The following is a 26,871-nucleotide window of genomic DNA, read 5'->3' on the forward strand; positions in this document are numbered from 1 at the left end:
TTCCACGGCATATTATGATGCACCTGCTATCAGTACCGCAGTAGAACTGTGTCTGCAGGGAGTCTGAACATGTACTGTATTCTTCCAATGCGCCACTGTTGTTGCGCTATGGTCTTAGCGTTGAGAGACATGTGTAACTTACTTTCTGGAACTTGATGTCAGCACATAGCCTCTTAATGTCGAATAATGGCAAGGAGTCTGCTCAAGGCTTTACGTCACCATACAACACACGAATCACGATCAGCAGCGTCATATGCCCTCACTCCATATGAGCACTGCGGAGAGGTTTGGAATTTAATCCAGGCTTTTGGCACGCAACCTATTGATTAGAAATTGTATACCACTATCTCTCCTACCCTGACGGCGAACATTCAGCTGGTGAATTCTTTTTCGACGAACCAGCTAACCAAGGTATCAGACCGTAGAGATCAAATTAATTCCTACTAGCTACATTTTAAATCCTCGGAAGCACCAGGGTGCCGGATTTTTCCTCACGCAGAAGATATTTAACCCGGCGCTGAATCTCCCGACATGACCCTGGCGCAATTAAGCATCTTCAAATCCCCATTGACTTTTAGGTCCTATTCTTCTTCTTCTTATACTTCTACTTCTTCTTATGAAGTGTGATAAATTGATGTGAAAGGTTTCACCTCTTGAAATTTCAGTTCGTTGTTCGTCACGTACTAGAGGTATTTTTGTTTGTTTTTGCTAGTGGCTTTACGTCGCACCGACACGGATAGGTCTTCTGGCGACGATGGGAGAGGAAAGGCCTAGGAGTTGGAAGGAAGGGGGCGTGGCCTTAATTAAGGTACAGCCCCAGCATTTGACTGGTGTGAAAATGGGAAACGGCGGAAAACCATCTTCACGGCTGCGACAGTGGGATTCGAACCCACTATCTCCCGGATGCAAGCTCACAGCTCACGGCCAACTCGCCCGGTCGTACTAGAGGTATTCCACTCATAAAGCTGATATTCGTTTACTATAAAGAAGACCACGAAGATTGCATGTATCACTGAGAGGTCACTCTTAATTTTAGTCGACTCTGACATAGCTGTAAGGAAGGCCATTGATCTATCATTTTCTTAAACTACCTCGCGTGCACCCTTCTTTCTAGATTTGCCTCGCGGACAAAAAAAGAAAAGTAGAACACAACTTGACATAATGTAAAACTTCCTTCTTATTCATTTGTCAGAAGTGTTAGTTCTAAACTTCTCCATTAACCATTTTCTCTCCTTGAGATGGAATTAAGCTGAAATACCTGAGTTACAGTGTAGGAAACAGCAGAAAAGCTCATTGCATACCTAGAAAGGAGAATTACCTAAGATATGCACAAAAATCAGTCTGCAGTGATTAAGAATCGTAGGCTTTGAAAAAGAACCAGCAATTCCCAAAGGAGTGAGGCAAGGCAGCAGTTTGTCCCCTCTTCTTTTCAATGTTTACAATAGAACAGATGATAAAGGAAATCAAAGAGGAATTTGCAAAGAGAATCAAAGTCCAAGTCAAAACCACGAGAATTGCTGATTTTATTGTGATTTTATCTGACTCATCAAAAGATGTGGAGAAGCTGCTGAATGGTATGGACAGAGTCTTGGAGAAGGAATACAAAAACAAAATAACTAGTCCAAAACAAAAGTGATGAAGGGCGGTCCAACAAAGTCAGGTGATGCAGGATATATTAGATTAGGAAATTAAGTCTTAAAGGAAGTAGTTTAATATTGTTACTTGGGTAGTAAAATAACTCACGATGGCGGAGGTAAAGGGGACATACAATGCAGATTATCATAAGCAAGGAAAGCCTTTTATAAGAAAAGAAATTTTCTCAATTCGAACATTGATATAGGAATGTTTTGAAGACTTTCACCTGAAGCGTGGCATTGTATTGTGCCCTACAGGACCCTATGGTTCCGGCCTGGCGAATGCCGGTCTCGAACCCAGAGTACAGTAGTGAAAGAACTCTCACACACGTGAGCTTGTGCACATAGTCTTACCTGAACACATATCAACGCTCGGCCGCACCATCGCGCACTTCTCAGGGATATCATGGGTGAACAAAGGGCAATATTAAGATAAAACACTAGGATATGTGACTAATCAGGTAAGAATCAGCTAAAATAAAATAAAAAATATATCTAACAGAAAACATCGCTGCATTCAAAGTTTTACAATCAGGGATTTATTACATAAAAATTTACTAATTACAAATATAAGAGCTTTCAAATATGATTGGGGTAAAGATAATGTTGAGCCGATGACAACCAGTTCACTGCCTTCACGAAACAGCTGTGCTGTAACAAGCATGTTACAATTGTGTAAGTAATGAAATCTAAAAAGTGGATATCTGCTGAAATACATATCTAACAGTAATTTCCATAGAATTTACTATGCCTCGTACCATCGAACCCCGGTGCAAACAAATATAAACACATAATGTACAGTGTCCTGACTCGGTCTCGAACCCTGGTCCCATGAAGAGTAAGGCGTAGAATATCCATATACAAACAATATAAAAAGGAACACAACCACCATGTCCAAGGGGTCAATATCAAACGGGCCAGTGTTAAAATTAAGTAGAACAAACAGAACAAAAATCTCTCCCTGCGTTCAAAACATCAAGGTCGTCTTCTCCCCCTTACACACTCGACAAGCTGCAGACAGCCATATAACCAAGTTTCAAGACTGTGACGTCAGGCACAATAACCCTCACCAGTCGTGCACTCGACAAGCGGCAGCCCACACAATTTATGACCCCAGCTGACTGACTAGTAGTTGAGTTCTAAGAAACTTCGCCTTTCAAAACACCTCACATAATCTGACTGCTAAAAGCACTCTTTTAAATACACACGGGCTATCCGCCCTCATCTCAATATCACCAGCAATATAACAAATCTTATTTCCGCTTCCCATGGACTTAACCTTGATAATACAAAGGCACAAATCAGTAAGCTATAGTCACATGGCCATAATAAGGCATCTAAAATGCATCCAATACACTCTCAAACTGTGCTGGGGCTTTCTCATATCAATTCATACAGTCAGCTACATGCTTAATGCCCACATCTCTCAAACATTCGGACTCGCTCGCCCTGTCAGTAAAGCTAGGTGAATTACGGGATAAATCCTGGTCTCAACTATACAGCCTACGTCTGCAGAGACAAATGCCTAAACGCGACACAATAAACAGTGCCCGCCTGTTTGACTAACCTACCATGACCAAGGGAGTTTGACCTGACCCATGAAGATAACACGTACGCTAATATAATACTATCGAAATGAAATATGAACACACCAACAAGGAATCTACAAACTATCATCTACCCTAATGTACGGGGTTCGAGCTAGAGGCCAAGCTCGTTATTACCCAGAATTTTCCTACCATAAACTAACCTGTTGGCTGACGGCCCCCCTATTCCTATCTAAATTTAAATGACATGCTTGAAACAGAATTGGAAAGCTCTGACCTTATATGATTGATGACATGACGGAGCGGCCCTTCCTGTGGACCACTGAATTTACCACATCATGACAAACTGCGACGCGCGCAGCAGATACTGGTGAACAATTGGAGACATTCTATCTTGCGTGAGTCCTTCGTACAGCTCCTTAGATGGTTGGAAGATGTCCCCTTCGACGTCGCGCTGATCAGGTACGCCCAACGTTCCTGGATCGATTCCCGATGTCGTGCCGGCTTCAGCTCCCGTTGTGGCTCCCTCGCAGTTATGATGTAGAAGCTCGTTCTGGCTTGATGCAGGGGTAATTCCTCGCAGATTCAGTAGTACTAGTTGTATGTGCAGCTCGAAGATGAAACGTTGTTCGCGATGCCGACTAGTAGCATGACGACTTCGTTCAAGCAGCCTTACGGTCAAAGAATGAGCCTGATGTGCCAGGCGGCCTTGCATTTATAATCAGGTTGACGTAGCCACGCCGCTTGATCGCGTGCAGGATACGCGCGCCCGCGACTCGAAGTTTTCCCCCACAAAGCACGTCAAGTACCCTACTTAACGAATGCATTTATGATTGCAGCCCTAATGCATATCAAAATTAAGCAGAAATTATGCAGGTTGCAATTCTTGTATCAGATCCAATGCATATCTTCCGTACCCAAAGATATTAATTTAATTATTTCTTCCCTCCGAAGGTTAGTTTTGCCGGGATCCGGGAAGCGTCCCCAATCTTCATTAAGAGGCTTGGCTTGGGACATAACTCCCTTTAATGAGGTTCTGGAGATTTTCATAATGACGCTCTAGCTCTCTTCACACGAGAACGCTTCTTCTGGAAACTTTTATGAAATAGACTATAAGACAATGACTTCATTGGTGGTCTTATGTAATCCCAATATCCAATACTAAAATCTATACTATTGGTCCATGAACAGAATGGTTCAGTATAGAAGTGGATGGGGACCGCAAACTAAAAATACATCCACGGTAACTCCTGCCTGTATTAAGAGGTGATTAAATGGGGCGACAGAGGGATTACGCACTTTGAACAATGAGAATACCTGTGAGTGGTACCAGTACGTGAGTAGCACCACGGGTATACGTTACCCAGGAACAATACCATTATGTGCGGCACATCACGGATCTGGGCGTTGCCTGTGAGTAGTACCATCCTTTGCATTCCACTGTAGCGGGAGAGCGGGTGGTTGGTTGCATATACTAGCGTCTAGCGAGAGTAGGTGTCGAGCGCTGCACTTTCACTGTGCTCAGAATAGACCTGCGTTACCTATGAGTTGTACCACTATATGAGGGACACTATGGGTCTCTGTTGGCTGTAATTAGTACCACTATGCGAGGAACACCATCGGTCTGCAGTGCCTGAGAGTAGTACCATTTCTCACGGAATACCATAGGTCTGTGTTCCCTGTCGGTGGTACCATAATGTATGATACACTGTGGATCAACATTGCCTATGATCAGGAACACCATGGTTCTGCTTTACCAGTGATTAGTACTATTATGAGAAGCCGATGACCAGAAGTTTGAACCGGTTTGGACAACAAATATCATCTCAGAAAATAAGGCATTGTGAATTGGATCCACTGATTGTTTAGGATGTATGATCGTTGCTTCGTCATCATACGTTTCAGATTCTAGTCAGTGGGTACATTTTGAAGATTTAATTATCGTTTCTTTTCATTACACCTCGTACTGTTACGTGCCGATGGCCTAGCTTTCAGGCTTCTTTGAACAATAAACATCATCATTAACTTCGAATACTTGTTGCAACAACCACAGCAGATAAGTGGTGGTGAGACCCTACTGATGTATTGACCCAGAATCTGCCTAAAAGCCGTGAATGAGGTTTTGGTGAAAACACTTTACCTCATAAACTGCCGAAATTACTTCTTCTGCCTATCACGGTCTGCTTTCCAGCCAAAATGTTATAATCCAGTGGTCGACATCCCACCGGCAATCTCCAGACGGAATGCTATACAGAGTGTAACGGTAAGGTAAGGAGACATTTCTCTCACGTAGAAGAAGAAAATGGTCATGGGTCCGTAAGCACTTTATTTCCATGTTAGACCAAATTTTCTACAAATCTACGAGTACATTAATCATGGGAAACACAGGAACAGAACGTACTAGCATATAGCATGAAACTCTTTCTTGAATGAATGTACAAAATGCCCTACCTTAGCAATAAATAGCAATAGCAATGTAATACTCCAGGGACACATCACCGCATCCGGGATTAAAGGTGACGATGGGTCAAATTTAGCTAAATTGATCTCCTCTCACCAAATTAATTCAGTATATATTTCTTCATGATTCGATTTACTAATCTCACCTTCAGCATTGTTCTGCAACACCATATTTTCTTTCTGTCTCAGCTAGTTATCGTCCATGTTTCATTTCCACACAATACCACGGTCCAGACGAAAGTCTTCAAAAACATCTTTCTAATTCCTACACCTACGTTTGAAAGTGTGCAATATTTTTTTGCTAGTGGCTTTACGTCCCACCGATACAGATAGCTCTCATGGTGACGATGGGAGAGGAAAGGCCTAGGAGTTGGAAGGAAGTGGCCGTGGCCTCAATTAAGGTACAGCCCCAGCATTTGTCTGGTGTGAAAATTGAAAACCACGTAAAACCGTCTTCAGGGCTGCCGACACTGAGATTCGAACCCACTATCTCCCAGACGAAATCTTACAGCCGCGCGCCCCTAACTCGCCCGGTAATTTCTTTTCTAAAGAAAGGCCTTCCTTGCTTGTGCTAATGTGCATTTTATGGTCTTCATCCTACCATCGTTAGTTATTTTACTATCCTAATTACAATATTAATCCACTCACCTTAAGACTTCTTCTTCTTCTGCCAGTTTTCCCACACCTGTGGTGTCACGGGTGCAAACTGTGTCACATATGTGGATTTTTCCTGTTTTACGACCGGATGACCTTCCTGACGTCAACCCTATATAGAGGGATATAATCGTTATTCCGTGTTTCTGTTGTGGTTGGTAGTTTTGTGTGTTCTCTGAATATGACGAGGAGAGTGTTCGACCAAACACAAACACCCATCCCCCGAGCCAGAAGAATTAATCCAACGTGATTAAAGTCCCTGGCCCGGTCGGTAATCGAATCCGGGGCCGTCTGAACCGAAGACCACAACGCTGACCATTCAACCAAGCATTCGGACACTTCCATTAAGACTCTATTTCCTAATCTAATATTTCCTGCACTATTTTACTTTGTTCGACTGCACTCTATTTCTTTTCTTTTGGACTCCTTTATCATCATCTTGTACTCATTCTCCAAGCCCCGTGGTGTAGGGGTAGCGTTCCTGTCTCTTACCCGGAGGCCCACGGGTTCGGTACCCGGCCAGGTCAGTGATTTTTACCTGGACCTGAGGGCTGTTTTGAGGTCCACTCAGCCTATGTCGTTAGAATTGAGGAGCTATCTGACGGTGAGATAGCGGCCCTGGTCTTGAAAGCCAAGAGGATTCGTCGTGCTGACCACACGACACCTCGTAATCTGCAGGCCTTCGGGCTGAGCAGAGGTCGCCTGGTAGGCCATGGGGATGCTCGGGGTGGGGACTCCTCCAAGACTGTCTATAACATTCACGAATTTCTCCAGATCTTCAGAAACGAATTCTGTCCCACGTGTCACGAATCAACATATTTCTGCCTTTTAAAGGAACCAGTTAAATGCCAATTTAATAATCTCATTATGTTCCGTATTGACTTTACAGTAAAGAAATGATGTCATTTTAATACACAAATTTTGATTAATAATTGAAATTACATGTTTCGGTCCTATTGGGCCGTCTACTGTCTTGAAAAAGAATATAAGTTTTATGGAAATGCTCAAAGCACCAGACTAAAAGTCCCTAAGACGGAACTTATCCTGGAAGATTTCAACTGTCATAATGTAAAAAATACCAACATAACAAAAAATTATAAAGAACATATTAAACACACTTGTTCTTGAAGCCTTGTACAAAAGTATCAATCGCATCAGCAACTTTTCTTCAAGACTTCAAGAACAAGTGTTTTTTATGTATGTATGTATGTATGTATGTATGTATGTATGTATGTATGTATGTATGTATGTATGTATGTATGACTTTTCGTTTGTGTTTTTTACTTTATGATAAGTTGAAATCCTGCAAGATCAAATTTTAGTACGCTGTTATTTTTTAGAGTATTTCTATAAACATTATATTCTTTTTCAAAACTGAAGTAGGCCAAATAGGGCGGAAACGTTTACACAATAAATATACTCCTGCCAACTCCTGGATTTGTAGACGTGGCCTCAAGGAAATTGAAACTCTAGCGCATGTTCTGGGATCTTGTCCTCATGGTGACTTTTAAAGAATACGCGTCGTTATAATATCTGCTCGTTAATTGCGATAACGCTGAAAGACTATGGTTTCCAGGTATTTGAAAAGGTTCTTGGCTTAGCGGACAACGGAAGCCAGAGAAGGATCGACATCATTGCCCTCAAAAATAAGAAAGGGTGTTACGTCATCGACCGCTTTGAAAGCCGTAAATCGCAGCCCTCATATGTCAACCTTAAGAAGAGGAATATTTACCTCCCAACATTTCCTTACTACAGGGAGGAATACCATCTAGAGGAAATCGACATCGTGGGTCCAATGATTGGAGCGAGGGGAACAACTCCCGTTTTATTGCGAGGAGAACAATTTTTGGAAGCAGATGTCTCTGCCAGTTACAATGTTACGGGAGATTGTGATCTGAGACTTAAGGCGTTCTTCTTCTGCTACTACTTCTTGACGTATATCTATCTCTCTTCTAAAAACGAATGTAAAAGTATACTTTGTCGCATGGCATCCTCAGAATGAGAGGAAGTATTCCATAAAATAAATATGGTAATTGTGTATTTAATCAACGTTTACGTATTGAATAGGGTAGACTATTGAAATTACATAATTTATTTTCAGTTAAATGATTTGTAAAGTCGGCTAAAATGACAAATCCGGAAATTCAGCCTGTGCATTGTTACATAGACACAGCCACAAGGAGAAAAAGTAGAGACGGAGGATGATATTACGTCTTTATAATAAGTATTGCCAACTGTCGTTGAAACAGGACATTAATGTTTTAGATTCCCTTTCTCTATTTATCTCCTTATATCTTACCTACATCAACTGTAATTCCATTCTTTAGATCGTCAGTGAATACGGAACTGGTTTCAAAACGAAGTGAACTGGTAGCTGGAAATATTGCGTGACTTGGAAGACATTTAACACCAGAATGAAGTTATTAAGGCAGGAGGTGTGAACGAACCATTAACATAAATTTGTTTGTTTATTGCCACCTAAACGTCACGCGAGAGTAACTTTTATCATTCCAGCTCTTTTCATATTAACACTTTAAGGACAAGCATTCAAACATGTGGTGCCGGCCCGTGTAATATATCTCAGTCTACCACACTAAAATTCATTCTGTATACCTCAACGACTAGAAATACGTAGTATAAAATAAAAGAGGTTCATCTCTATGTTGTAATGGTTAGTGCGATTAGCTGACTCTGACACGGAATTTGAAAAGTGGTACGAGGACTGGAACGGGGTCCACTCAGCCTCAGGGGGTCAAATGAGTGGACGGGTTCAATTCGCGCCTCAGCCGTCGTCGAAATAGTTTTACGTGGATTCTCACTTCCTGTCTAGGTAAATGCTGGGATGGTACCTAACATAAGGCCATGACCGCTTCCTTCCACAGGCCCCCTGTTCATGCTGCCATAGACAAACGCCTGCGGTCCCTGTTCGAAATACGAAAAACAGTCCCACACCATCACTCTATTACAATCAAATTGCCAGGTTGGCACGATATACTTCGGCAGAAGCCGTTCTCGGGTATATCCATCGGACCCAAAATAATATGAATCTTGCCTCATCACGCTATATAACCGATATCCACTGCTCCAGTGTCCAGTTACAACAGTCAACTCACCTCTTGAGTCGCCGAGCTTTATTGTCTTTCATTGTCTGCCATTGCAGTCGGTGTGCCTCAGTACATAATGTTCCAATTGAAACAGGTACTTCTGATGCTGCAATGTCGAATAGTAGCCATCGGTTTTGCCCTACGTTCGACAATTCCACTTTTCAGGGTTATGCGATTCAAGTCGGTCAAATTCTAGATTCCGGTTCATCCATCCGCCTTGAACTTACGCAGGACGAACGCTTCGGTTGATTTGGGTTGTTTAACTTCACTGCAATCATCCTGCTGTGGGAGGCCACAGTCATGCCCTTATTGAAGTCCGATATCTCTGTATCTCGTACTATCTCCTTGTGTACTGGATCTCGCACGTCCTGAAGCATATGTCGGATAAACACACAATGACGTACTGAATTGTCCACCTTCGTGGGTGCCCAATTACGTTTTTTTAGATAGTGAATGTCCGAATGGCGTAATCAAGTTCTTACTGTCAATCGAAAAGTGCCACTTGCTACTACTACTGCTACCACTAAAGTTTACAACCGTTAGGTTGTTTGGCAGCAGCTTTCCAAAGGTTCCGGTTTTGTGCAATTCTCTTCAGTTCTACATAAGATCGGCATTCCAGTTGCTCCACTAGTTGACCAATATATTCCAGCCTAGAGCTTCCCCTAAAATTTCTTCCCTCCACAGAGCCCTTTTTAATGAAGGCTAATAATCTCTCATGTCTGATGATATGTCCAATCCATGTATTTCTTCTTTCCTTCATATTCATTGACAAGCTCGAGGTTTCTCCAGTTCTGTCCATTACTTCCTCATTAGTAGCTCCATCTGTCCAAGAAATGTTTAGTATTCCTCTTTAGCACTATTATTCAAAAGCTTCTACCCACTTCCTCTTTGCAGCTCCTAGTATTCTGGTCTCACTTCCGTACAGAAATACGCTCTATACTTTCGTCTTCACTAATTGTTTCCTCAGACACCTTAAATATTCAACTCTGTCGATCTGTTCGTCTCCTTACGTCCAAGTCTTTCAGGACCAAAGTTTGCAACATTTTCTTAACACTACTCCTTTGTCTGATATCACACAGAATAAAACGTGTTATTTTCCTTTGAGCCATTTCCAGTTCATTTATCAAGTAATCCTGGTGAGGGTACCATACGCTAGAACGTACTCTAATTACCAATGACTTACACTCTCTCTGTTTTTTAGCCTTACTACTACCCCTGAATACCCTCATAACCATATGAAAATACATGTAACCTTTATTACAATCCCGTATTATGATCACCCCAATGAAGATCTTTCCTTATATTAACGCCCAAGTACTTACAGCGATCCCCGTGAATTGCTGCCAGCCCACTAGCACAGTCATTAAAGTTGAGAGGACTTCTCTTCTTCGTGAAATTTACAAGCTTACTTTTCACCTTGCTTACCGTCATGACATTGCCTGCTGTCCATCTCACTACTTTGTCTAGATCATTTTGTAGTCATTAACTTATTACTCTATACATTATACAAGAACAAAAACCGGAAAAAGCCTTGTCTATGATTCCAGTTCCTTTCTCATATACTCAGAGGTCCAATAACACTTCCTTGCGGGGGCCCCTCTTAATCATTGCAGGATCAAGTAATGCTTAATATACTGTAATTCTCTTAGTTATATTTTCTAGACATTTAGCCACCCATTCAATCACACGATTTTATATTACAATAATCCTGATTTCCGTCTGTAACCTTGCATGATATACACTGTAAATAGCCTTGAATAGCTGGAAAATATAGTCTATATCTTGCTGGAATACTACAAGTCGAGCATCATAGGAATAACTTTATTAAACACAAACTGCCTTCTTTCACATTACTTAATCATTTTAAAAACGTGTCTGTTACAGTCGGGAAGAATGCTTTCTCAGAGCTTCATGTTACACGCATACAGCTGACTGGCCTGTAATCCCCTTTATGTTTATCACCTTTACCTTTGTAGACTGGGGCTACTGTAGAAATTCTCCAGTTACTTAGTACAGCTCCGTCATAAAAATAGTAATCTGATGTGGTACTAGCCTTTAGCATATCCCAGAAATCTTATCAATTCCAGCTGCCTCTCTAGTTTTCAAATTTTGTATATTTTTCTAAATGTCTTCGATATTATAGGTAAATTTTAGTTCTTCGTTAGCATTAGTCACCTCTTCTACCTGGATATTATATCTATATACAACTGTCTTTGCATACTGCTGATTAAATAATTTTGCCTTCTGAAAATCGTCTCACACATACTCCCCTGGGTAGTTTAGAATTCTTGGAATGTCCTTCCTGGAAACCGTTTCTCCTTTAAAGTACCTGTACTGTGTATATTCCCTTCAATTTTTCACCAAAACTCATATGACTACCAATTATGATTGCCATCGTGTTATCCGAAACTGACTTCTATGCTTAATTAAATTTTCTGGCGAGTTCCTTCAATATTTCCCCTTACTTTTGCAAACTTTCCGAAATGTATTACTTTCCAATCTACAGTTCCTCCTTAATCCCTTTCTCTTTTAAAACATAGGGGATCTTCGCTACGCTTTAGCAGCGTTAAAGGTACTGCAACATTATATGTTTTCACACTCCTCAACAATCGGTTAAAATCCATCTCATAGGCTGTTTATAACTTTACTTACCATCTTCCCTCAGTTATATATATATTTACAATTTGATTTATGTCGCACGGACACAGACAGCTCTTATGGCGACGATGGGATAGAAAATGCCTAGGAGTTGGAAGGAAGCGGCCGCAGCCTTAACTAAGGTACAGCCCTCTCATTTGCCCGGTTTGAAAATTGGAAACCACATAAAACTATCTTCAGGACTGCCGACGGTGGGGTTCGAACCCACTATCTCCCGGATGCAAGCTCACAGGTGCGTGCCCCTAACCGCACCTGCCTTTAACTTGTTGTTTCCTCATTTCTTAGAGGCTTAGATCACTGTTGTCCCACACCCTCAATTTTACGACTGACAATGAAAATAGGATACGAACTACTAACTTAAACGTCCTTATTTTTTATTTTGTCCATCTAACGACCAGGAAAAATAACCATCCTCGATCCTTCTTTTCTCGACTTCCAATAGTTCTTCATTCTTTCATTTTGCTGTTTACTCCTCTCTTGTGCCCAGATATAACTTTCCACCCATGCGTCTCCCGGAAACCCTTGAGATTTTTGTATCAGCTTTTTGTAATATATGTTCAGTTATTCCAAACTCAACTCTTTTTTTTTTCCTTCTTAGATCCACTGTTTGCGATTGTTGCTCTTGTAAACAAGGCTAAACACTCGTTTTGTCAATCCCCATTATGTGACCAAAACTTTTAATATTGTCCTATTTCTGATCGTATCTGAAATCCTTTCATATTCTTCGTCCTAGTATAAATCATTATTCCTCCTATGCCTACATTCTCCTTTCTTCGTTTTCAATGGTCTCCAGATTTTCCACAATATTTTCCTTTCCTTTTTATTAACCCTTCTATATCACGGCGTTTCATAAAGAACATGCATTTTGTGACATACAGACTCTCTGATTTAATTACTGCGTTTTGGTGTTTAATTTTAGTTTTCCTTGAGAGATTCTTACTGTAGGTATCTTTAGTGCGTTGGTATGATACTCGTAATACCAATTTCCTCTTTATTTTTAGCTTCCTTATCGAGTCCATTAACCTGAATTATTTCTCCTAGGTATTTACATTTATTAACCTTATTAATTTTACCATACTCTGTTTTAAGCGCTGTGGGGGAATCTCTAATATTGAACATGAAATAATTCTCAAAATATATCTGAAGTACAACATTTCCTTTCTATTTATTTCGGAAGGTTGATTCGTTCTGAGGCAGTCTGTATACGTTCAAAGAGGACTGTTATGTCATCAGCGAAGGCTAAACAGTTTACACCAATCCCTTTGTGCTTTGGACCTAATCTCATCCCATGGTGGAATCACCCTTTTCTTTGAGACTTTCTTCCTATATTCTTATTACCTTTTCTAATAATCGGAGAAAGCTCAGCTCTCTGACTGACACAGGTTTTAATTTCAAATTCATCTGAGATATCTCCTACAAGTTTCAATCTGGACTTTGTTTTAGTGAGTGTCCGGCTGATTAATATCGATTGATTTGGAGTAAACTCCAAATTCCTTATAAGTTATAACTTGTTTAATCATAAATTGATTTCGGCAGACATAAATACCTAATAGTTATAAATTAAAACTGAAAAGTGGTGGTTTCAGGTATCACAAGAACTACCAACTGAAAGTGACGAGATATATAGAAGTTAATATACGGTAGAGAATGTAGAACAGTTTACGATGTATTCATTGATCTAGAGAAGGCTTTTTACTGTGTCAGATGGGATAAATTGGTAGCAATCTTAAGGAAACATAGAGTCAATTGGAGGGATAGAATGATAATGAAGAACTTGTACTCAAACGAGAGCAAGAGTAAGAATAAGAGGTAAAATGAGTGAAGAAATTGAATTAGGAAGAGGTTTATGACAGGGCTGCAGTTTATCACCAGTACTGTTCAAGATCTATCTGGAGGGAATAATCAATGAATGTTTTAATGGAAAACGTGGTGTTTGTGTTGGGGGTCGGAGAGAAGAGGGTATGCGATTTTCAAGTGATATGGTTTTGATGGCAGAAAGCGCACGATAAATTATACAAATGTTGGATGAACTCAAAACTAGAAGAATATGGAATGAGAATGAAGAAGACCAAAAGTATGATCATTGGTAGAAAATATCATATTAATTTAGGGGGTGAAGAAATAGAGGAAGTCAATTACTTTAAATATTGAAATGAAATTAGTGTGGCTTTTAGTTCCGGGAGTGTCCGAGGACATGTTCGGCTATCCAGGTGCACGTCTTTTGATTTGACTCCCGTAGGCGACATGCGCGTCGTGATGATGGCGATGAAATGTTGATGCAGACGATATAATATACACCCATCCCCCGTGCCAGTCGAATTAATCAATTGTGGTAAAAATTCTCGATCATGCCGGGAATCAAAACCGGGATCCCTGTGACCAAAGGCCAATACGCTAACCATTTAACCATTGAGCCAGTTACTTAAAATGTTTGGGAAGTATGATCATAGAAGATATGCAATGCATAAAATAATTGCTGTGGCAAAATAAGGTTTCAAAAGAAAATTGAAATTTGAGGAAAAGACTTGCGAAGTGTTATATCAGGTGCATTGCGCTGTATAGTGCAGAGACTTGGACAGAGGTGAAGACAGACGAAATTATTTTGGAGGCACTAAAGATGTGGATACGAGGAGAATAGAACAAGAGAAATGGGAAGACCGGATAAGATATGAAAAGTTGGAATAGAACGAACTATATTGCAAATCATTAGAAGGAGAAACATGAACTACATCGGACATTGTTTGAGGAGGGACTGTTTACTGAAAGAAAGAATAAAAGGAGTGGGGGAAGGCGAAGCAAGAAGATGAAATAAAGGATATCAAATGCTGGACAACATCAAAGGAAGGAAATAATCGGAAATTAAAAACTTAGCTGTGAACAGGCAAAATTAGAAGAGGTTTATCCAATAACAAGATCCGCCAAAGGGCACAATACCTGAATTAATTAATGCACTGCCACTCTCGGAAGATGCCTTATGGCTGACATGCATTACATTCGAGGTGTGAAACCCGTGGGGAACAGATTGGCTTCATGTGATACCAATTCCACATCACAATAGTGGATCAAACCGAACTGATTCCTGTCCTCTCTGGTGCAAGGAAATAAGCATTTCAATGCGCATGTGAACGGTGCAATAACGCGAGTTGACCGCAGTGCTTCCGGCATCCGTTAATTGACAGAGAATCCAATTACGAAGATCGGCCTGGGTGAGCCGTATGATTGCTGTGATGACCCGGCTAATATAACAGCTCTGTAATGTAAGGTACATACAGGGTATCAGATAAAGTTTTAACAAGAGGGAAAATAAGACCTTTTACTGTATTTATTTATTTACCGGTATTTAATTATTTATTTTTAATCATTTATTTAGACCTATTACGTTTCTTACTGTTATAAGCACATTAATGAGCATATGCATGGCATTTACTTTTAATATATACCAGGGGTATGCATAAGTTTTGCCGGTATTTGTGGTAAAGAACAGGCGTAATTTTTGAGAGAAATTCATTTTTTGTTTTTTCAAAACATTGTCCATCGGCTTCTACTCACTTCGCCCATCTTTCACGTAAGTTATGAATACCATGCCAGAAAAGCTGCTTGTATTTTGCGACAAACCATTCGTCGAGCCATATCCCAACTTCCTCGAAATTGCTGAAGTGCAGCTCTGTGAACGCGTGCGCCATTGACGCGAAGAGGTGATAGCCAGATGGCGCCAGGTCGGGACAGTATGGCGGGTGCGGAAGGATGTCCCATCCAAGCGATTTCAAGGTGTGTTTCAGTGGTTTTGTTGTGTGAGATGGCGCATTGTCGCGTAACAAAATCACTTTGCCATGTCTTCTGGCCCATTTTAGCCGTCTTTCGATCAGTGCGTGAGTTAAATTAATCATTTGTTGGCGATAGCGTTGTGCATTAAAGGTTTCGCCCGGCTTCGCACATTTGTGGTCTGCCAGAGCGCACTCTGCCTTTCACATTCAAATCAAAGCAAAGCAAAGTCACCTCCGTACAGGCCATGAAGGCCCTTGGAGGAGTGGAAGGTAAAGGCTTCCACCATTGTTAACCTCGGCACGTGATGGTTAGCTCTACACCCGGCCGCCTTTGCCCCCTAGAATTAACCTGGTACTCATTTTTGGTGTGGGCTGAGTGAACCTCAGGGCCATATGCACCTCCGGAAGTGGAAATCTCGTTTCTTAAATTTACGACTTCCTGACGGGGATTCGAACCCACGTCCTTCCGGGCGAACCGAGCACGCCTTTACCGCCTCGGCCAGGCAGCCCCTCTCACATTTAAATCACCACGTTTAAATTGTCGAAACCATGTCTCACATTATTCTAATCGATGGAGCGTGTCCACCGTATGTTTCTACCAGCAAACGATGACTTTCCATAGCCTTTGTTTTTCTTGACTGAATAAGAAAATCAATGCGTGCCTCAACTGTTCTTTCTCAGGCACAAACTTCGACATGATCACTGAACGATACAACACAGACGCTAGTGTTTGGCGGACTCAACTTGTGTATGTTGATAGGTTAATGTCAGGCGAACAAACTGACGCATGTGTCAAATTCATACGCTGCGTACTGTTCACTGGCGCCATCTCCTAGTGAAACCAGAAAAGACTTATGCATACACATTGTATACATCAGGGCCTCTCAAACGCCCAAAATCTCACGCATGCAAACTGAGGCGCAGAGTTCCTGTGCACAGTGCATCGGTCCCACTCGGCTTGGCTCGGACCAACTCTTCGTCTCTGGGCTACTCGGCTAAGCTCGGCTCAACTCGGCTCGGATTTGGAGCGCTACGGAGCAAGTGAGGAAGAGGGAGACAGGCGGAGCGAGCGAGACAGGCGTGAGGAAAGAGAGAGACAGCGCTATTGCTCCATATCGAAGAGTTGGGGGTCGGCACTCTAGTCGACCAAGCGAAGTCGTCTTTCGCACCGTGCACAGTGCATGCACCCCGAGAGGCCCTGGTATACACGTTAATTAATTTGTTAGCGAAGAGTATAAAAGCCTGTTCTCGACAGTCAAAATTCTAGTTGAAAAGTAAATGAATAATTTAAAAAGGGCGTGTTAATGTACTGTACGTTATGAATAAACGTTGCACTTCCCAAACCATATACTGGTTGTCAACAATTAAACCGACAATGTTCAGCGTGGCACATTACGGGTTACAATGGTCGTAGGAGTCTGAAATTTTGTGGATATGCTAGCTAAGCAATGCGCTCGAGAAATGCGCGACAAAAACAATTAGTTCCAAGTCTTGTCACCAGGCGATAATACGAAAGGGGCCCTTTTCTAAGAGGGGAGGTCATCCCCTCCACTTCAACCCCTCAACACATTCTGACCTCAAAATTATATCTAAAATAATCGATGAGGAGATTTCTTCTGTGACAGGAGGCAAACCACCACCTGTCGGACAGATCAATTTCACGTCCGCCAGTGCAATAAAACAGAGATATTTCCGACTCATCTGATATTCATGGAAACAGGTGAGTAGACGGGCAAGGGGCATAGTTTTCTCCCCCGGAGTGTCATTTACTTGCCATTAAAACAATTATAAAATAACGTGCCTTAAAAACAGCAAAGCGTCGGTAGGAAACCAGATCACAGCCGAACTTTGCAAGAATGCCAACAAGGAAGCAATAGAATCCCTACAAAACGTTTTGAAGAAATCTCGGTCAAAGAAAGGATTCCAGAAGAATTGAAGATGGCCATTATCCACCTAATCCACAAGAAGGGGGATAAAATGAACTCCAAAAACTATAGGGGCCTATCACTTTTGGATATTACATATAAGATATTTGCAAAGGCCTTACTTAATAGAACAAAACCACAGTTAGATCATTAATTGGGAGAATATCAAGCTGTATTCAGAAATGGGTGATCCTGTCTGGAACAAATCTTGAATTTTAAACATTTTACAGACTACCATAAATTTAGGTTTAAAAATACCTCATTGCCTTTATTGACTTCCAAAATGCGTACGACTCCATAGACCGAAAAAATATCCTTTCTCTTCTAAGAGAATTCGGTCTGGACAGCAAAACAACAAACCTCACTAGGGAAACACTCATTAATACATTTTCCATAGTCAAATTCATGGGAGAATTTGGTCGGCTCCTTTTGAGATCAAAACTGGTGTCCAACGGGGTGACGGACTGCTCCCATACTGTTCAATTGTGCCTTGGAGGAAGAAGTCAAAGAATGGGATAAGACAACCAGTGGTGGAATTCGATTGCGATCAGTAAACAACGGTATCAAGATCAAAATATTTAGCTTTAGCAGACAGTACAGTAGTCAAGCCTGAAGCCCTTTATGCTTCAGAAACACTATCTATAACTACATATGGTCCAATGGAAAAGTTGAACATCAAGGAAAGGAAAATACTACGAAAAATTCTATTCCACAAATTCCACAATAACCAGCTTTCACACATCAGCAATGAAACCCCATATAGGAAATTAGAAAGGATTACCGACACAATAAGGAAAAGGATAATTGAATTCTATGGCCACATCCTGGGAATGGTTCTGAAAAGGATAAATAAAAGAATGTTCTACTATTTCCACAATAAGAAAGCCAAGTCGAACTGGTTTAACGAAACTGAGAAGGATCTACGAGAGTTCCAAATTACAGAAGAGATGCTTGCAGATGAATCCGCGAAGAAAATAACCAAATATAAAATAAAGAGTTTTCAGGTCAGGGTGAAGCCCAAACAGCTGTACAGAAATGTTCTGAAGAAGAGAGGAAGCCAAGATATGAAAGGATGGAAAAGTACTGGGAGGACGGAAAAACACGACTCTCTAACCATTGATTGATCTATCGTACGCCAACGTGGGTGAAATGGACAAGAAAAAGAACGTTCTGAGCGAAGTTGAACTTTCAAATATACGACTTCTCTCTCTGCCCCCAATAATACAGTTCGCAAAATGAAGAAGTAAATATAATGTAACCTCAGTGCAGTTACTAGCAAGCTTGAGGATCAGCTGTGGAGTGTCGGGCTTTCGATCAAACACGATGGAGATTGACGGATGTCCGAAGGGCGGATAATATGCCCGTTAGGTACTCCATGCCGTACGGTGACAGCGTGTACAGATCTCTGGTGACTCAGGAAAAGGTCCCCGAACTGCCTCTAGGTTTCTCTCCCATTTGTTACAGTCCACTAGAATCGTCGAAATGGGCAAGTAGACAGCCTAAAGGAAGTCAAATCAAAATATCTGCAACGCTGTAGCTGAGATCACACTATTATCTTGTTCATTACGAGGCTGTTCCGTATATAACCTACAAGGTAGAGCGTTACAAATTTTGAAATATAATAATTTGATGCATATTCATGCAGCTTTCAAAGCGATAACAATCTCCGATTCTGAGGTACGAGCGTGAATAAACGTAACTTGGATGCGGTAGGGAGACCTCACTGTGTGCTTTGTAACCACTACATGTCAGTCCAAGATATACAGATGACCCTCGCTTTACACGATTAATTGGTAATACAAAATCGAGCACAGTGAGTTAAATTTAGCGTGAGGGACACAGGGGTTTCAATCAGAAGGATTAAAATAAATCATTTATCGGGAGAAAAAATTGTTAAAGGACGTTACTTAATAATAAAAGTCCTACAATTATTCATAAATGAAAGACCGATGATGAAAAGCGTTATGTAATGAATTAGATACCACTTTCTTTTTACAAATTTTCCGGCGTATTTCATAAGTATGCCTGCTAATCTATAAGATAATGCTGATTTATAGTTTTGCTTTTGCCAGGATAATCCAACGGAATATTTCATTTTTCTCATTTTATCTATTGAGTCAATATCCCAGCCCCAAAGAAGTGACTTCAAAATTTCTATGCCTCCTGTTTCTTTAAATTATCCTCTTAAAATTATATTTTGGTAAAAATGTATGAAGTTATTTTTACAATTACCATTACGACGCACCGTCCTATAGCGACGATGGCTAGGAGTGGGAAGGAAGTGACCGTGGGCTTAATTAAGGTACAGCCCCAGCATTTGCCTGATGTGAAAATAGGAAACCAGGGAAAAACATCTTCAGGCTACCGACAGTGGGATCCGAGACCTCTGTCTATTGAACGCAAGCTAGAAATGCGCGCCACTAACCGCACTGCCAACTCGCCCGGTCAATGTACTTTTTGTTTAGACTCGTTATTATTCTCTTCAGGGACTTTATACAGTATAATTCGTTTTGTTACCAACAAGTAAGTTCATCAGATATTTTCCTGTAATCTTCTATTTTCAACAGGCAGTATTCCTTGATTGCATCGAATTATTTGTCTGTACTGGCTCACATCCCTGCGTTAATGAATAGAGACCTCAACATGGAATGTTGCTTATGAGTAACACAATTAAAAACTGCTGTGGCGACTGGTAAAGGTCAGTGCGGTTTGAATACACGCTACCACCAGCGATATTGGTAATTATTTCTATACAGAGAACGTAGGGTTTAAAACCTCTGTTCCGACCTCGATGAGTTCATTTCGTGGGTTAGCTTCACTTTTCATCCACACTCATTCACCGTTTATCTCTGCTACTACTCAAGATTATAGGGTAAACGAATAAAGAGTAGCCTAGTATTTCTTTCTTCTTTGTAATCCGTTTACCCTCGGATTTTACCGCCTCAAGAGCAGTGTTCTGGAGCGTGAAACTTTGGGTCGAGGGATACAAATGGGGACGAGGAGCAGCACCGCACCCTGGTGGTCTCACCTGCTATACTGAACAGGGGCCTTGTGTGGGATGGGTAAATTGGAAGGGACAGAAAAGGAAGAGGAAATTATGCGGATGTGGCCTTAAGTTAGATACCATCTCGGCATTTGCCTGTATGAGAAGTGGAAACCACGGAAAACCACTTGGAGGATGGTTAAGGTGGGAATCGAACCCTCCTCCACTCAGTTGAACTCTAGAGGCTAAGTGGAAACCGTTCCCGCCCTCGTACCACTTTTCAATTTTCTACAGCAGAGCCGGGAATCGAACTCCGGCCTCATGGGGTGGCCCCAGTCACACTCGCCACTACACCACAGAGGCGGACTAGTATTATTACAATATATAAATCGATCATTTGGGAAAGGACAGACGTCCCCTAACGCAAATTTGACATGGAAAATAAAATAACTGAATGAATAGTGAAGTAAGAAAAGAATAAAATCTGTAAAGGATGCACATTAACATTGCCTGTAACATTTTTTAGGTCCAGCCCTTGTCCCGTTTCTCTACCGGGTCGGGTATGGATTGAGTTGAATGTTCGCAGCGAGTTTATACGACCGGATGCCCTTGTCAACCTCATCAGAGGAGTTAGTGAGATTAAATGAATGACGTGATATAATAATAATAATAATAATAATAATAATAATAATAATAATAATAATAATAATAATAATAATAATAATAATAATAATAATAATAAGGTAAGGTAAGGGTTATTCTGCCCGAAGGCAGGTTCGAACCTCCGCAGAGGTGTTCCTGAGCCGGAGTTTACGTGCGGTAAGGTGGCCAGTTCCTTTCCGCTCCTCCATTCCCTTACCCCCCACCAACAGCGCGTGGCAACCCATCCAACTCCTGACCACGCCCAATGTTGCTTAACTTCGGAGATATCACTGGATCCGGTGTTTCAACACGGCTACGGCCGTTGGCATAATAATAATAATAATAATAATAATAATAATAATAATAATAATAATAATAATAATAATAATAATAATAATAATAGTTACCTCCTTTTGTGGAACAGAGAGGTGAAAGAAGGTGTGGACATGATTGGGTCGATATAAGACAATTAGAAGATTAATTTAAAACTTTAAAATTAGAACTACATTTATTTCTGTGCTATTTTTGGTTTCTTTCAAGATGTTAAATTTAAAAAAAAATCGTTTAGCGAAAACAAAATGTCAGTTACAGAAGTATCTCGTTAGTTTAGGTAAAATGTAGGAAAAATCAGAATAATCAACAAATTGTCAATTAACAATATGAGCTAAAAAGCTCCCAATTTACAAATGTGACGTGAGCACTACTGATCCATTCACTCCATAAGCAAGGAGACGGATCTCCCAATTTCCTTTCTACAACTTTATCTAGGAGATACTCCCCGAACCTTATGACATTACAACTTTCGAAAGGCACCATTCAACCATTACATTTTTGCTCTATAAAATTTACACTTAGCCATCTATTTCTACCGGGCGAGTTGTCCATGAGGTTAGGGGCGCGCGACTGTGAGTTTGCATCCGGGAGATGGTGGGTTCTAATCCCACTGTCGGCAGCCCTGAAGATGTTTTTCTGTGGTTTCCCATTTTGATGCTGGGGCTGTACCTTAATTAAGGACACGGCCGCTTTTTTCCAACTCCTAGGCCTTTCCTATCCCATCGTCGCCATAAGACCTGTCTGTGTCGGTGCAACGTAAAGCAACTAGAAAAAAGTATATTTCCAGAAATTTCCAGGCGTATCAAAGGAACAGCCTACATTTTACAAATTCAAGCAACATCTTTACTTAAAAGGAATGAAATAGGATTTCACAGGGGAAATGAATACCCATTCTACCGGGCCTTTGTGAAAAACAATAGGTTAAAGGCTCAAGAATCAAAATTGTGTGCAGGCTCAGCTCAACAAAATCTTCAGTAATAACTTCTGTACAGTACGAAATTAACACACACAAATACCATGCAATATACAACCAACTCTCAGTACGCTGGTGCAGTGCATTTACGTCCTCGAGTAATTGTCTTGAAAATATGTTAGCTGTTGTATGGGTTTGAGACTGAACTCTCATATTTGTTGTTAAATGCATATTTTTGACCGTGCTCCAAGAAGCTGAATATTTCAAGCAAGCATACAATTCTTCAGCTGGTGTTGAGCGAGGTATAACTGGAAGCGTTTGATGAAGTCACCGGATAGTAACACCAATGCTACCCTTCTTCAGAACCGTAGGTTTTTTGTGGACATCCATGGACAGCGCAGTCGGTGGAGCACACTAAGAAACGGTTTACCTCAAGGAAGTGTGCTGGCACCAATCCTCTTTAATATATACACGAATGACCAGCCGGAAGCTCCAAATAGCAGAAGTTTCTTGTATGCTGAAGATCTTGCTCTGGCAACACAATGTACAGACTTTGAGACAGTGGAAAGGAATCTAACCATCGCCCTCGAAAGTTTGTCATCCTATTACAAGGCAAACCAGTTAAGGCCTAACCTTATGAAAACACAAGTTTGTGCCTTTCATCTGAAAAATAGGGAAGCTCATCGTAAGCTGCATATAGTGTGGTCAGGTGTTGAGTTACAATGCTGTGAAACTCCAAAATACCTAGGAGTGACGCTTGATAGAGCTCTTACATTCAAGAAACACTGCATGAACACTAAACTTAAAGTTTCCACCACGAATCATCTTCTACGTAAATTATCTGGATCAGTATGGGGCAGTCAACCAAAAACTATTCGTGCTTCGGCCATGGCACTATGTTATTCTGCTGCGGAATATGCCTGCCCTGTTTGGTACAATGCATCTCATGCCAGACAGGTAGACATAGCACTTAATGAGACCTGCATACTTGTTACATGTTGTCTAAAGTCTACTTCAACTGAAAAACTCTATCGTCTTGCAGGGATAGCACTACCCGGTGTGCGAAGAGAAGTAGCTGCAAATAAGGAAAGGACAAAGGTTAAGCACGAAAGTACTCATCTAATGCATGGACATAAGCTTCCAGTACAGAGACTGAAATCTAGGAAGAGCTTCCTACGAACATCTCAGGAACTTATAGTACCAGCTGAGAAGGCAAGGATACAGCTATGGAAGACGAAGATCCCCCAAGGCTCTGAGCAGATGGCGGTTGAGGAACGTTTGCCACCCGATTGCAATGAGAGCTGGACAATCTGGAAATCTCTCAATAGGTTGAGATCAGGAGTGGGAAGGTCCAAAGTTAATTTGGAAAGATGGGGCTTCATCAATGGCGACAACACCAAGTGTGACTGCGGAGAAGATCAAACCATCCAGCATATGCTTCAGTGTCTGCTGTGTCCATCTTTGTGCACGCAAGATGACCTGCATCGAGCTACGAAGAGAGGACTCGAAGTAGCGTTGTATTGGTACAAGATTATTTAAATGTTACTTGAAATTATTGTAACTATTTTCTTTTTTTGATGTATCTGACACGAGAATAATAATAATAATAATAATAATAATAATAATAATAATAATAATAATAATAATAATAACAACACCAATGCTCCACCAAATGGAACCTGAAAGTTACCTAAGCCTTTCACAGTATTGTCTGATGCTTCCAATTGTGATCAATTGTACACTCATAACACACAATGATTTTGTGCGCTTGAAGAACTATCCCCTTTCCTAATGTTTTTGGCATGTTATATGTTGGGTTTTCAGTGAATTGCATGTTTAGTGAAGAGCTGAATGCGCTGTTCTCCCTCCTTCGATCAACGTGGCAGCAATTCTGAAGACGCAAGAGCTGACGCAATGATGCCGTTCGAACACATTTCAACCAGGATCAAGGAAATAAAGAAGATTTATCCAGTTCTACCTGGAACGTCCTAAAAGTACAATCCATCGGATTGGTTGGCCACATCTTGTATGATAGTATAAAATGATATATTTTGTTCTGGAAGGTGTTTCAGCGTTTTTTCTTCCTTACTAACAGCTGTAAGTTATTTCTGTCGTATGATTGCTCCCTGTCGAATGTTCCATTGAGGGACCGACTTGGTGCTGTCATTCCCAATAGTGTCAACAACTTGCCACACATTGTAAGGCAAAGGTCCTCAATGAAGATTAGCGCTTCATTGTATATTTCTTCAGTGAAATCCAAGCCATGATTTTGTATTCCTTGGCGCATTTCTGTGAAAAATATCTTCGGCCATGTAGTATTTTTATTTCTCTCACAATTGTGCAGGTTGTGACGGGGAACATGTAGATAAAATAATAATTGTGAACAGGGTACGTATTTGAAATTGACTAGAAGTGGCGGGTGAACCTTCAATTGACTTGTCCCAATGATCATCGTTTTCCAGCAAATGAAGTGTCTCGCACGAACTCCGATACGTATTTTGTACTATTCCATCCACTGTTCTGTTCGTAAATGTATAACTGATGTTGAATCACGAACGGTAATCAGAAGCAACCGTAAGTGAAAGCTTTCAGCGTTGTTCGGATGTACAGTGCATCTGATGAAATTATTCTAGGTTGTCCAACTACAGCTTTGCCTCTCTTCCTTCTTTCAGAATTATTTCGTGTTGCGTTTCAAGTGTAATAAGTCGGAATGTTTGCATACATCAATGTTCCTGCAAAATCAACTGTTTGACAGATAGAAAAAACATTGTTAATGTTGTGTTCGGTAGATTTGTTACTCTGTTCTGTACGTTTTTCCCCCCGTAATATACTCTCGTTGTCCGTTTCCAAGATGGACAGCAAGATGAACGACGGTTGGATCCCTCTCGTGGATTGGAAATCCTAAAATGTGCCACACAGCTTCATTGGCGGGCTGAGAGGCTCAGACGGGTGAGGTGCTGGCCTTCTGACCCCAAATTCGCAGGTTGCAATCCTGCCTCAGTCCCGTGGTATTTGAAGGCGCTCAAATACGTCAGCCTCGTGTCGGTATATTCACTACTAGTTAAGGGAGCTACCGCGGGGAAACTTCCGGCACCTCGGCGTCTCCTAAAACCGTCAAAGTAGTTAGTGGGACGTAAAGACAACATAATTATTATTATTATTATGTATATCTTCCGATCTGATATTTTGAGATTTCATCTACAGCAAATTACTTCTTGTTGAAACTCCAAACACGGCCCTGTCGCTGCCTTTGTTCACGCATTTACAAATGTATGTCATGGATTTCACAGAATTGCAATACCCAATGTTGATAGGTGCTTTGAAAATTTTCAATAAATGTGGTGAATATGCAACAATGTGATATTAGAATGTGCGCATGTAGCAATCCTCTTTTAAGCTATTCCACCGAGTACATCCAAAATTGCCTTTCTCCGAAAACATTTAGTAAAGTCGTGAAATCAACTAATATCTTTAGCTTTTGTTTGAAAATGCGTCCTCTTATGTCATGACGATCAGTAGGAGTTTGTCCTGGAAGTAGTAACTCTCTTATTTCATTCATATACGTCCTGCGCATATTCGTGCATACCGGTATATGTGGCAGGCAGGCAATATGGTGATCTTTCCTATGTTGCTTATATCACCATCATTACTTATCGCCTGTCTCAAACGTATATATCCTTCTGATAACTGTTTATTTTGATTGCGCCTAATGAATAGTAGTCGTTCCGACTCTATTTTCATGTACATATCGACGATATACCGATGGGAGTGCTGACGGCATTTCTGCACATGGTTATCTTCCTTTTCACGTACCATTACCTACGAGATATACAAGGCCGGGGGGTACCTACTTATGTATGGCTGAAAAGATGCCCCGACCGTGTTCACGGTTTGTCCGCTAGATGTCAGGTTTCTGTTCTGTTCTAGGCGGACTTAAGCATTGTGATGTGCAGAGTAAATGTAATGCTGTGTTGATCTTGTGCAATTTATTGTATTGTTTCTGTCAGCGAGCTTCTGTGACGGTCTGTGAAGATAATAATAATCATAATTGTTACGGGGTTACCCGTGAAACAGCAGAGGTGAAAGAAGGTGCGGGCTGGAATGGGTCTAACTACAAAACCAAGAAACGAATTAAAATTTCATTAAAGGTTATATTTTCAACACGGCCAAACTTAACAGATTTGATATAGAATTTGAACATACAACAAATAACAACCAGTTAACAAATCAGGTACAAAACCAGGAAATCCAAGA

Source organism: Anabrus simplex, chromosome 4, assembly GCF_040414725.1.
Source record: "Anabrus simplex isolate iqAnaSimp1 chromosome 4, ASM4041472v1, whole genome shotgun sequence".
NCBI lineage: Eukaryota > Metazoa > Arthropoda > Insecta > Orthoptera > Tettigoniidae > Anabrus > Anabrus simplex.